Source organism: Protopterus annectens, chromosome 9.part0, assembly GCF_019279795.1.
Source record: "Protopterus annectens isolate FY-2018-M chromosome 9.part0, PAN1.0, whole genome shotgun sequence".
NCBI classification, from domain to species: Eukaryota; Metazoa; Chordata; order Ceratodontiformes; family Protopteridae; genus Protopterus; species Protopterus annectens.
This window is the reverse complement of record NC_056743.1, coordinates 375,648,623-375,662,616: the sequence shown is the minus strand read 5'-3', so window position 1 is coordinate 375,662,616 and position 13,994 is coordinate 375,648,623.

The following is a 13,994-nucleotide window of genomic DNA, read 5'->3' as shown; positions in this document are numbered from 1 at the left end:
CTGCCCATGCAGGCCTTTTTAAGCCTAGCCAATTTCCCTTTTGGTGCTTGAATTAACCTATGCCATTTGGTGTTAGCTTTTCTTACCTATTCCTTGATCATACCATAGATAATTTGAAGGGACCCATACATGGTATGAAGCATTTAGAAGCTGCCTCTGTCCATTAGTAGTAAATGGGACAGTCCTTGGATAAGTTTTCTGTTGCCCATCTATAGATTCAAGTTGCACTTTAATTTGGATAGGAATGAACTTTCTTTTACGTGGATGGAGAGCATGCTCCAGAGCAATGGTACCTCTGCAAAAAATACCTGTCTCTCCAAACCATTCTGTTGATCCCAGAGAAGATGTTTAGTCCCTATATTAAGTATTTATGATGCCATTTGACTTGTTGAAGTGCAGTAAATCCAGTAGCATAGTTAAGATGGGGTAAGCAGGGCAACTACCATGGGTTGAAAGTATTGGGGGGGTTGTTAGGGAATGATACCAATTGCTCTTTAATGCATAGTGGCTGTTAAAAGTCGGGATTGCATTTTTGGTACAACCTGAATAGTCTAAACTGCAGCAAGTGCTCACTACATTCTTTTTGCTTTTGTTCTTTTATTGAAGAACTGGGGCAGAATGGTGGGAATGTGTATATGGCCACCTGCTTGGTGTGGCAATAGGATAGTCTTTTTTTTAGTTTTTTTAAATACTAAAATGTACCTGGCTGGGGAGTTGTGGACTGTCAGAACAGCACGAAGTCTGGTTGAGCCAGTTGCACCTCTGAGAAAATCCATCAGTATTGGGAAAAAGGATACCTTATATACCAAACACAGGCCACCTCTCAGCAGTCTGTTTGATGCAGAGTATAGTGACAAGGCTTTGAGATGGTCATGTAAAATATTTTGTTTAGGCCTTGTATCCTTTTAGTAAAGCATCTGTGTGGGCATTCCAGCTGTTGCATGTGTCTGGACAGATACATGCCAAAGGGGGCAAGATAATCAATGACTGGCCTAATGAGGTTGTGTAATGGGGGACAATGACATCTCTAGATGTAGACACAATCCCTTTGTTTATATGCTGTGTAATATAAATGAACTGTCTTATGACAGTGGACACATGTTGGTTGAAAGTTAAATCACTATCCATATTGTGACGCCCCTCATCTGGGCCAGTAATCAAGAAGCCTCAATCCTCACCACTGACACTGGTGGAGAATGTTCACTTAAAACAAAAATGGATACACAGTATTTTCAGGTGTAGCTCTATGTACCGAGTACAATTTCCCTGAAGGCACACAGGGAGCACACTCCAGTCCTGGTGCTGGGTTCCCCTCTCAAGGACACAAATAAGACCCCACCTTTCTCACTGAGGAAATTAGTGCTCTGTGTCCCTGCTCCAAGTAGCTGACACACACACACACACACACACACACACACACACACACACACACACACACACACACACACACACACACACACACACACACACACAGCTGGGAAAGGTTGGCACAGATTTATCAGCTATGCCACCTCTACCCAGACTATAAGGTAGATTCACTGCCACCAGCCTGCTACTTTAAGGCTTTTACCAAGGTACCCAATTACTCTCAGTAAAATTAATACTTATAAAAATGGTAGTATTAACCAAGCCTCAACTTTCAGAAGCATGAAGCAACAGTGCCACCCAAATAAATGCAATTACTTTCAAAGGTTAAAATATTTTCTAAAAACAAGCCACAATGAAATATTTAGATATATTTAATAATAAAATAGTAAACATGAAAATACTGAATATCTATTTAAATAAACACCAGAGTTTCATTCACAGGAATTGTAAAAAAACACCATAGATGAAAAGATTCAGACAGATACAGAAAAACAATATTTAACTAGTCTCACTATATTTTCCTAACTTAATGAAGAATTACTGTTCCCTACTTACTGGCTAGAACAAGACAAGATGAAGTGGATGACTGTCTTTATTGTCAGTTCAAAACAGTGTGCTGAGTGACACTATTGCATCTCTCACTAATATCTAAATACAATTTCAGTGCTGGCTACAGGATGACATAACAACTGATCACCTTATTCTGTAGTTCCAACACTACCACCTCACTGGAAATTGAGCATAGATATATCACAATACACAACCAGAACTCTGGTAAGACTTATTCCAGTATTTGGAGACTATAAAACAATTTCAATTCTTTCAGCCATTCCCAGGCACCCTAGGGTAGCAATTAGTTCATCACTAACAAAACATAAGAACATGACCCCAGCCCAAACAGTGTGTCTGGCTGCACTCAGGCCTATAAGATAAAACTGTTATGGCCTAAACCATGTCATTTAATTTCAAGCTATTTTCTACAGGTTAGCTGGGCTCAGCTTAGCCCCTTCCCTTCCAGCATCCTCTGTTAACATGTATACATTTCATCAGTTAAAATACAGTCTGACTTGCATGTATATTTCTCTTCTGTCCAGCAGGACCCACTGTTGATACGTTTTTAACACAGGTGACTTTATACATACATTTTTAACACAAGCATATGTACAAACCAGTTTGATATTCAAATGACATAAAATTATTTACAAAACTCCAGCTAGCTATGCTGGCATATGTTATACATGCACTGTCCTACTCTCTCTGACATAGCTGGCACTACCTCACATCATCACATCTCTCCCCCCTTTAAAGACTCAAGCTAGTTTTTCAAGTGACCCTGAAGAAACATTGCTTGAGAGAAATGAGCCTGTCTAGGTATAAATTAACCCACACCCTGTCTTGAGGGCCCACCTGCATTGACATTGCTGACCCCACTATGGTACTGCACTATCATGTCATATGCCTGTAACCCTAGGCTCCACCTTAGTAACGTGGCATTTTGCTGGCTGGCTTGATACAGCCATGTTAAAGGGTTGAGGTCTGTAACCACAGTGAATTTCCTACCATACAGGTTGGGCTGAAGTTTTTGCAGTGCCCAAACTATGGCTAGGCATTCTTTTTCTATAGCTAGATAACATTCCTCCCTGGGTTGGAGTCTATGGCTGAGATATGGAACAGGGTGTTGTTCTCCCTCTGAGGAAACTTGTCTGAGTATAACCCCAACCTCATGGTTTGCACAACAAATTCTTTGATGTAATCTGAATTGGCTAGCACATGGGGTCCTCCCAAAGTCCCTGTGATGCCCCTGCACTGGTCCAGTAATCAAGGAGCCTCAATCCTCACACCAGTGAGGGATGTGCACATTTGGATGAGGACAAGTACACACACAGTAAAGAACACTTTCCCTTAAGAGCACACAGAGATCACAGTCAGTCTGGGGCTGGTTTCTCCCTCTCTCTCCAGATCTCCAATAAGACTCTTCACTGCCACAGCTATAGGGTTAAGATTTCAGCCCAGTGATCTAGCCAAAACCTCCAGGACCCGCTCTGTCCAACCAGTGCTTCATGTCCCTGCCTAAGTAGCTGGCACACACACACACTTTTAGATTTGATTTATATGCAAACACACATACACTCCTGGGGAAGGCTGCCACAGGTTCACTAGCCATCACCCCTTGTGCCCAGGCTGTAGGGTAGTACCAGCTGCCATGAACCACTACTTATCAGCTACTATAAAGCTCTTCCCTAAGGGTGACCAATTCTACTGTGTAATTTTACTGTTACCCAAATGGTAAGTGTGACCAACAGCAAGGCTATTGGAGTGGCCTATACAGTGTCACCAAATACTTATGAAAGTACTGTAAGAGCTTAAATATCTGTAAACAAACCATCCACAATTAAAAGGTTTAAATATATGTAATAATAAATAATAAAAGAACAAGACAATACTCAATAACGCAATATAGTGACAAGAGAGTTCAGAATCACAGGAAATATTTTAAAACAACATTGCAGGACAGTCTCACAACAATGTAAAAAACATCTAAACTAATCTTACTATATTCCTATCTAGCTCTAAGAGAGATTACTGTAGTCTGGTATTTACTATTAGCAAGGCCGAAGTGCTGATGAGAGGATGTTTTCCGATCCAAGACAAGATACAAAATGCACAGACTTTTTCTGAGAGATAGTTCTTAAATTAATAACAACACATTACTGATAGGTCAACTGAATGACATCACTATTTGTCACTTGCCTTCAGTTCCCAGGCTAGCAGATACCAACAGAATTTAACATTTCTCTGTGAAAAATAGTTATCTCTCAGAAGTTTTCCTAGAACTGGAAATCATAAAACAGTTAAACACTTTTACATTTGAAACCTGTAATTATTTCTGTTTCCAGACAATAGAAAGAAAACTCTAGCTGTAGACATCCTGTCTCCTAGCTTCCTTGAAACTGAGATAAACACAGTCATAAATCTTTTTGCTTTTCTTGAGGGTTTGCAAGTTAACTCTGTATGTTCCAGCCTCTACCATCAGAACATACTGCACATTTGCAGAGGCATATAGTTTGTATACATTTCTGTTATTTTCCACTAGGGTGCACTGTGGTTACATTCTTGACGCTCAGTACATAACATACAGTTCAACACACACTTCTGCACCAGTAGTTTAATATCCACATAACATATAGGTTTCTTACATTTGTAAGACTAGCGTATGAATCATATTAATATTTCACAAATTACATAGAATTATTTACAAAATTCCAGCTAGCTGGCCTGGATGCCTCACAGCCACTTTAAGCTTTTGAAATGGCTGCTCACAGGCTGGGGTCCACAATACCTTATCTGGCCTGTTTTTCCTCATCAGGTCTGTGAGGGGAGCAGCTATTGCACTATAATTGGGAACACACTTTCTATAGTACCCCGCTGTCCTCCTTGAATGCCCTCACCTGTTTTTTGGTAACAGCGGCAGGACATGCTTGAATACCTTCCACTGTGACAGGTTCTGGACTGATCTTCCCACTTCCCACTCTATGTTCCAGGCAGGAGACCTCTGTCATACCCATCTGACACTTATTGGGCTTAATGGTTAAGCCTGTGCTGCGCAGGACCTCCTTGACATGCTGAAGGTGCTGTTGCCAGGATGGCAGTATCATCCAGGTAAGCAAGGACATAATCTCCTGCTCCTGCTAGGATATGATCTACCAGCCTCTGGAATGTCACAGGGGCATTTTCTATCCCAAAGGGCATCTTTGTGATCTTGTGTAATCTGAAAGGAGTCACAAAGGCTGAACTCTCTCTAGTGGTAGGAAGCAAGTGCACCTGCCAATAGCCCTTGGTCAAAATAGTGGTCAGATACTTAATCTCACCCACCCACTCTAAGGTTTCATCTGTCCTAGGCATGGTGTTAAGCATCTGACTTTGTGTGACTGTTTAGTTTTCTGTAGTTCACACAGAACCTGGTGCTGCCATCCTGTTTTGGTACCAGCACCACTAGGGAGGCCCAGGGACTGATGGACTCCTGGATTACTCCCAGTTCCAACATTTCCTGTATCTCCTCCCTTAGGGTGTGTCTGACTCACTCAGGCACCCTGTAAGGGGCCTGCTTGATAAGTCTTTGGTGCCTATATCCACATGGTACTGCACCAGGTGGGTGCACCCAGGTTTCCCAGTAAACATGTCCCCAAACTCATATAACACTGCTCAGATTTCTCAAACCTGGGTAAGGAATAGCTGCTGGAACATAGCTACCCCTTCCATTGAGGTGTCAGTCCAAGCTGTGATGACATGAGGTATTGCCATATGTGCCAGGGAGAATACGCAGTGCATGTGTAACATATGTCAGCATTGATAGCTGGAATTTCTTTAAATAATTTTGTGTTATTCGACTATCACATTGACTTGTACAGAAGCTTGTGTTAAAAATGTATCAAAAGTGTTATTATAACTGATTAAATGTTTATGTTTAAACAAAGAATTTTGGAAGTGAAGAGTAGATGTTTTTTAAAATTGTTCTACAGCTTTCAGATACTGCAACAGATCTCAGCAAAGCTCTGAGTGTATATTGTATCAGAGTCAGGTGATCAAATATGATGTCATTCTATAACTGGCACTGAGAGGATGAGACTGTCACAACAGTTTGTTTTGTTTTCTTTGAAACCTGATATAAATTATCTATGTCAGTCATCACAGTCCAGTTAATTCAGTTCAGTTTAGTTGGAAGCTCACCACCTTGCCTTGTGGAAGTAAGTATCTCAGCATCCAGTCTTGCATTGCTGCATTAATTAAGTTAGCTAGAGAACAGTTGTTCTTTAGACAGTCAGGAAATACAGTGAGATTAGTTAAGTAGTGTTTTTCTGCATCTGTTTGAATCTGTCCACCTGTGTTATTTTTATTTCTCTTGTGATTGAAACTCTGGTATTTATTGCACTTCGATATTTATTATTAGCGAACAAACCAATGTAGACCACCACAATCCTTCGATAAAGCACTAATTTAATATGATAAGGCAAAATTCAACAAGCAGTTTTTAACACAGATAAGCGCTTTCGGGCTCTGCCCTTCTTCAGATGAAATAAAAACAATCTTAGTCACACTTAAATACCTAATTCAAACCAATTTCCAACCAATCAAAATTTGTACTGCACCCTCCTGTCTTTGAGGGCGGGTTTCATAGGAACAAATTCATTTAGTCCTGGTGTCCTATGGGCTAAAAGCTCAATTATCCACTTTGCTTCTTCTCTCTCTGTGGCATCTACTAAGCTACCCTTTCTTATACTAGGAAATACATTTGCAATAGCTCTAAATCTAAACTGATGGTCATTATTTACTTCTATGTGTTTATAAAGTGCATTGTGCATATTACTAGTTCTTATGCATGAAAGATGTTGCAAAATTCTAACTTTAAACATATTATTTGTTTTTCCCACATAAAATGCTTTGCATTGCTGACACTCAGCTAAATAAATTATATTCTTTGTTCTACAATTGGCTTTTGCTTTAAAATAAAATAATTTCCCTGTTACTGGATGCTTAAAAACAGTCTCTTTATTAATACAATGGCATGCCTTGCATAGCCCACATGTTTTTTTACCTACTTGACAAATGGAACTTTTCTTGTGATTACTCTTTTCTTGTGTTAAAATGTCTTTCAGATTTTTATTTCTTCTAAATCCAAATTTGGGTTCTATCCCTACTATTTCTTTTATTTTATCATCAGATAAAAGTATATGCCAATTTTTCTTGATAATGTCACATACACCATGTATATTACTACTATATGTGAATGTCATTCTATTAAGTGCAAATTTATGGCCATGTTGCTCTTCTGATGAAATTGTCTTAAATGTAGATACAGATTTTCTATGTATATTACCCTGACTTAATTCACTTACTATTAACCTCTTATTGTAACCTCTATTTTTACAGATATGTTCCATATTCATCAATTCTTCCTCAAAATCACTATCTTTAGTACAAAGCCTTGAGGCTCTACTTACCTGACCCCTTATTATATTCTTATATGTATGTCTGGGGTGCATACTATCATAAGTAAGTAAATTATTTTTCCAGCATTCTTTCCGAAACAAGGTAGTAACAAAGCCAGATCTTTCTTTTTCAATTCTGACATCCAGAAAATCTATAGCTTCATCTGAGCATGTGAGAGAAAATTTGAAAAAAGTGGTGGTATGTTCCAAATATTCTATGAAAAGTACTAGTTCATTCTTTTCCCCTTCCCATAAAATAAAAACATCATCCACAAAACGTCTATAAAGGCTTTGTACTAAAGATAGTGATTTTGAGGAAGAATTGATGAATATGGAACATATCTTTAAAAACAGAGGTTACAATGAAAGGTTAATAGTAAGTGAATTAAGTCAGGGTAATATACACAGAAAATCTGTATCTACATTTAAGACAATTTCATCAGAAGAGCAACATGGCCATAAATTTGCACTTAATAGAATGACATTCACGTATAGTAGTAATATACATGGTGTATGTGACATTATCAAGAAAAATTGGCATATACTTTTATCTGATGATAAAATAAAAGAAATAGTAGGGATAGAACCCAAATTTGGATTTAGAAGAAATAAAAATCTGAAAGACATTTTAACACAAGAAAAGAGTAATCACAAGAAAAGTTCCATTTGTCAAGTAGGTACAAAACCATGTGGGCTATGCAAGGCATGCCATTGTATTAATAAAGAAACTGTTTTTAAGCATCCAGTAACAGGGAAATTATTTTATTTTAAAGCAAAAGCCAATTGTAGAACAAAGAATATAATTTATTTAGCTGAGTGTCAGCAATGCAAAGCATTTTATGTGGGAAAAACAAATAATATGTTTAAAATTAGAATTTTGCAACATCTTTCATGCATAAGAACTAGTAATATGCACAATGCACTTTATAAACACATAGAAGTAAATAATGACCATCAGTTTAGATTTAGAGCTATTGCAAATGTATTTCCTAGTATAAGAAAGGGTAGCTTAGAAGATGCCACAGAGAGAGAAGAAGCAAAGTGGATAATTGAGCTTTTAGCCCATAGGACACCAGGGCTAAATGAATTTGTTCCTATGAAACCCGCCCTCAAAGACAGGAGGGTGCAGTATAAATTTTGATTGGTTGGAAATTGGTTTGAATTAGGTATTTAAGTGTGACTAAGACTGTTTTTATTTCATCTGAAGAAGGGCAGAGCCCGAAAGCGCTTATCTGTGTTAAAAACTGCTTGTTGAATTTTGCCTTATCATATTAAATTAGTGTTTTATCGAAGGATTGTGGTGGTCTGCATTGGTTTGTTCGCTAAAGATTTTTTGTACTTTGTGGACCTTCAGTCAGTTTTCTCAATTTGTTTTCTCTGCCGATATTTATTATAGTCATGCTTTCAATGTTATTATTTATTATTACATATTTTTTATACTTTTCATTGTGGCTGGTCTTTTAGAGAATACCTTTAACCTCTTGAGAGTACTTGTGCTTATTTTAGTGACAACTTGCCCACTTCAAAAAGCCTTGTTGCTTTAGTTACACTCTACCATTTATACTAGTATTGATTTCACTCAGTATAATTAGATGCCCTTGTAAGAGCCTGATAATAGTTGACTGATGGCAGCACAGTTACCTTACAGTCTAGGCAGAATGGGTACAGCTAGGAAATCTGTACCAGCCTTTCCCAGGAGAGAGAGAGAGAGAGAGAGAGTGTGTGTGTGTGTGTGTGTGTGTGTGTGTGTGTGTGTGTGTGTGTGTGTGTGTGTGTGTGTGTGTGTGTGTGTGTGTGTGCAAATCAGATGTGTGTGGTGTGCTAGTTACTTGGAACTGGGACACAGTGCTCCAAAGTGTGTCTTGTTTGGGATATGGAGACACAGACAGTCCAGTCCCAGGTCTGGAGCCTGTTCCCTGTGTGTTGTTGGGGAAAATTATGCTTGATGTAGAGAGCTGCTTTTGAAAATACTGCATAGATTCATTCCTGTTTTTAGTGACCATGTCTCACTGGTGTGAGAACTGAGGATCCTTGATTACTGACCTGGGGTACAGTGGCCATCACATGAGCCTCACTGAGGAGCTCAGTCACCAGATCCCTGTCAGAATCCTTCTGCCACCCACTGCGAATAATTAGCACAAGAGCCTCCCTATCAAGGTAAGGCTTCATCATGTTAGCATGTACAGTGTGTGTGTCTCTGCCTCTTGCCTAGTAGTTCAAGCATGTAATTGACATCACTGACCTTCCTTAGCACTTTTAAGGGTCCTTTCCAAGCTGCCTGCAACTTACTGTGTCTGACAGGAATGAGCACCATAACCTGCTTTCCCACAGCATACTCTCGGACTCGAGCATTTCTGTCATACCAGACCTGTTTCTGCTGTTGGGCTTGTGAGGATATTAGATATTGTTATCTGTGATATGGGCTTGTGAAGATATTATATATTGTTATCTGTGCTAGCATGCCTGGCTGATGTTTTGTAAATAATTATAAATTACCCTGTGTTACATATGCCAGCATGACTAGCTATAATTTTGTAAATAAGTTTGTCATTTGATTATCACTCTGATTTATGCAAGATTCTTGAATGTCAAACAGTGCTCTTTTAGCTGACCAAATGTGCACATTCTTTGTAAAGAGAATTCTGAATGTATATGTCAGAGTCAGCTGACTTAGATGTGATGTCATTGTGTGCCAGAGTTGAGAGAATAGAATATTCACAACAGCTGTTTATTTTTCAAAGTCTGATATGAGAGAGTAAAACTCTCATAGCAGCTTCCTGTTACTTTTAAAAATCTGCAATAGAAACAGGTTCTGTTTCAGTTCATAGGTTCATAGGTAGGTACTAGGCTATTGGCCCTAGGGTCTATATAAGCCTAGTGAAAAGGTACCCTGGCTTTCGCCACCCACAAAAATTATTTTCCTGTGTCACTGTCGAGCAGAGCCACATAAGTGATCCCCGGGGTGAATTTCATATCTCCCATCCGATCATCAAGATTTTTCTTGAAGAGTGCTAATGAGGAGCTTTGTTTGATATAGATAGGTAGTTTGTTCCAGAGTATGGGAAGTCTCTGGGACAGGAATCTATCCCTCCAGCATGTTCTGTTTATTGTGGTGACAAGTTTACAAGGTGACAGTTAAAGTTTAGTTGAGTAGTAGTTCAGTTGTTTCCAGAGTTATTCAGTTTTTTCCAGAGTAATTGTTCCAGTTGCTGAGGACAGACAACAGCCTGGAGTGTGGGCAAAATTCCTCATCTTACCTTGCAGAAGTAAGAGTATAATCTTACCTTGCTGAGTTATTTAGATTAGATAGGGACAGTTAATCTTCAGATAGTCAGGGAACTACAGATAGAAGTTTTCTAAAATCAGTGTGAAATGTATCCTACAGTGTTGTTTTCATATTTCCTCTGTTTGAAATTCTGTTGTTTATTGGAATCAGTTATTCAGTATTTACATGTTTTAAATCATTTTATTATTAAATATTTTACTACCTCTCATTGTGGCTGATTATTTAGTGAATATTTTAATAGCTTGAGAGTGTTTACTTTTATTGTGATAACACCAAGGTCACTCCAAATGGCCTTACTGTTTGGGTATCATGCTACCATTTGTTTCAATATCTATTTTACCCAATATAATTGAACCCTTTTGAAGGGTATTGTGGTATCTGACTGGTGGCAGCCGTTACCTTGTAATTTGGGCAAAGGAACACAACAGGCAAATCTGTGCAAGTCTAATTTTCACACATACACACATTCTTGGGAAAGAGTGAGTGTGTCAGACAAATAGAACCGGGACACAGTACTCTACAGTGGTTAGTGCATAGACTTATTTTGGGACCTGGAGTGAAGCATATAGTCCAGACCCAAGTTTGGAGCTTGATTCTAGTGCACTCTTAGGAGAGATTGTGTATTTCTAGCCCTGATTTTAGTGACACTCCCTTACTGGAGACAGTGGTTAGAATTGAGGCTCCTTAGTTACTGCCCCAGGGTAAAGAGGGCTCATCACAGGGCTACTGACAGGTTTGCCAGGGCCAAGCCCATGAACTCCTTAAGCCTTGTCCAGATTTTTAGGACTCATGCCACAACAGTCCCCTTGTGAGATTCACACTCAACATTCCACTTATCAGGAATCAAATCCAAGGCCCCCACCCCCTCACCCTATGCCCATACAGCAACTCAAAGGGGGAAAACCTGTGGATTTTTGGGGAACATCTCTGTATGCAAACAGCAGACAGGGCATATATTTCTCCCACTCTTTCAAGAACTGGTCTGCAAATGTCCTTAGAATGGTCTTTAGTGTAGACTTTAACCTCTCCACAAGACCGTTAGTCTGTGGATGGTAGGGGGTGGTCTTAAAGTGTCTCACCCCATAGTGTTCCACAGACAAGCCAGTGGGTCTGACATGAAATTGACACCTCTGTTAGTCAGTATTTCTTTCAGGAAACCTATCCTGCTGAAAATCTCTAACAAAGCATTTGCCACCTTCTCTGACTCAATGGAGGACAGAGCCATCAAATCAGGGTACCTAGTAGCATAATGTGCTACCACTAGGATATATTTCTTCCCTGTAGAATGTGGGGTATCCAGAGGTCCTACAATATCCATAACTACCTTCTGAAACTGCTCCTCAATCATAGGCAAAGGCATCAAAGGAGATGTGACCTTCTCTCCTGCCTTGCCTACAGTGCTCACAGGTCCTGCAGTACCCTGTTACATCCCTTGCAATCCCAGGTCAATAAAAGTTCTGCATAATATATCTCTTTATATGCTTTATGCCTATATGACCTGTAAAAGGAATGTTCTGTTCTATGGTTAAAAGTGCCAGATGGGAGGCTCTAGGCACTACCAACTGCTGAACAACCTCACCATCTAGCCCCCCTCAGGGGTCCAGTCTCCATACAGTAACCCTTTGTTCCACTATACAGACTCCATTTTTCCTTGAGAATCATGTGCCTCCTTAGCTACCTCCCTCCAGCCTTGTAAAATAGGATCCGAGAGCTGAGCTTGTCTCAACTCTACCTTTGTGACCCTCCCCAGCACTCCTTCCACAGGAAGTCTAGTATCTTCTGAGACCAGTGCTTCACTGTCAGCCTGGGTACTACCACTCAACTCTGCTTTGCAGTCACTCTCTCCAAGGGAACATCAGTACCTATCAGCAGCTGTGGCTCACCTTCAGGTTCACTGCTACAGGGTAACTCCCTCCCTGAAATAGTCACATCACCATGCCCGGGTTCAGGTATGGCATCTGTCTGAGTATCCTCAAGGCTACCAGACCTACACACCTGTCTTCAAGTCTCACTGCATATAACTGTATGCACGCAAGGTACTACATTATCAAAATCATTCCATGTAAAAATATCTGCAGAGATATCCTCACACACACCTACCTACTTGCTTTCTTTTCCACCCTCCCACTCAGGGTGAACCTTGGCCAAATGTATTTAGAATAGGGTGCCTCCTAAAGCTCTGACTGGAGTGGATTGCCCAGGCAAGTACTGCTCATCTTTAACCACTGCACGCTTCACAAGGTTAACAATAACCATAACATGGTTATGTGAGAGGCTGTGTTTCTCTTAGCAGTGGCCTGTTTTCCATCCACAAGGATAGGATGTGATGTCCCTCTCTGGGCCAGTGATCAAGGACCCCAAATTCTCACCAATGACACTGTAGAGGGACGTTCACTTGGAACAGAAACGGATACACACAGTATTTCTAGATGCAGCACTCTGCGTCAAGAACTATTTCCTTTAAGAACACACAGAAAACACACCCTTTCTGTGGTCTGGATTTCCTCTCTCTGTCTCCCTCCAAGTCCCCAGTAAGACTCCCCACTGGCATAGCTATAGAGTTGAGTCCTCAGCCGAGTGTCCAAGCTAAGTCCTCTAGCACCCTCTCAGTGAAATCAGTGCTTCATGTCCCTGCTCCAAGCAGCTGACACACACACACTCTTTCAGATTGGATTTTTTCACATACACACAGAGACACACACACACACACACAGACACACACACACACACACACACACACACACACACACACATCTGGAAAAGCACAGATTTACTAGCTATACCCCCTTCTGCACAGACTATAAGGTATTTACTGTCACTAGAGATACTCCAAAGCCAGCTACTCTAAGGCTGTCACAAAGGTATCCAATTATACTGAATGAAATTAATATAATAGAAATGATAGTGTTTTGACCAATGCAGTAAGTCTTTCAGTAGTGGCCACAGAGTCACCAAATAGATAAAAATACTCTCAAAAGTTAAAATATTCTCTAAAGTACCAGCCACAATGAAAAGTTTAAATATATTTAATAATAAATAATAAAAGAACATGAAAATACTAAATATCTATTTACAATAAACACAATGGTTTCACTCACAGGAAATATTAAAATAACACAGATACAGAAAAACAGTACTTAACTAATTTCACTGTATTTTCCTGACTTATCTAAAGAATTACTATTCTCTGGTCACTTACTAGAGCAATTCAGGATGATGTGGGTGAGACATCCTTCTATGCCAGGTTCCAAAATCAGAGTGTTCTGAGACTTCAGTCTAATTTAGTATTAAAACATAATTTCTGTGTTGAACTATAGAATGACATCACATTCATCTGGCCATCTGACTTCTGG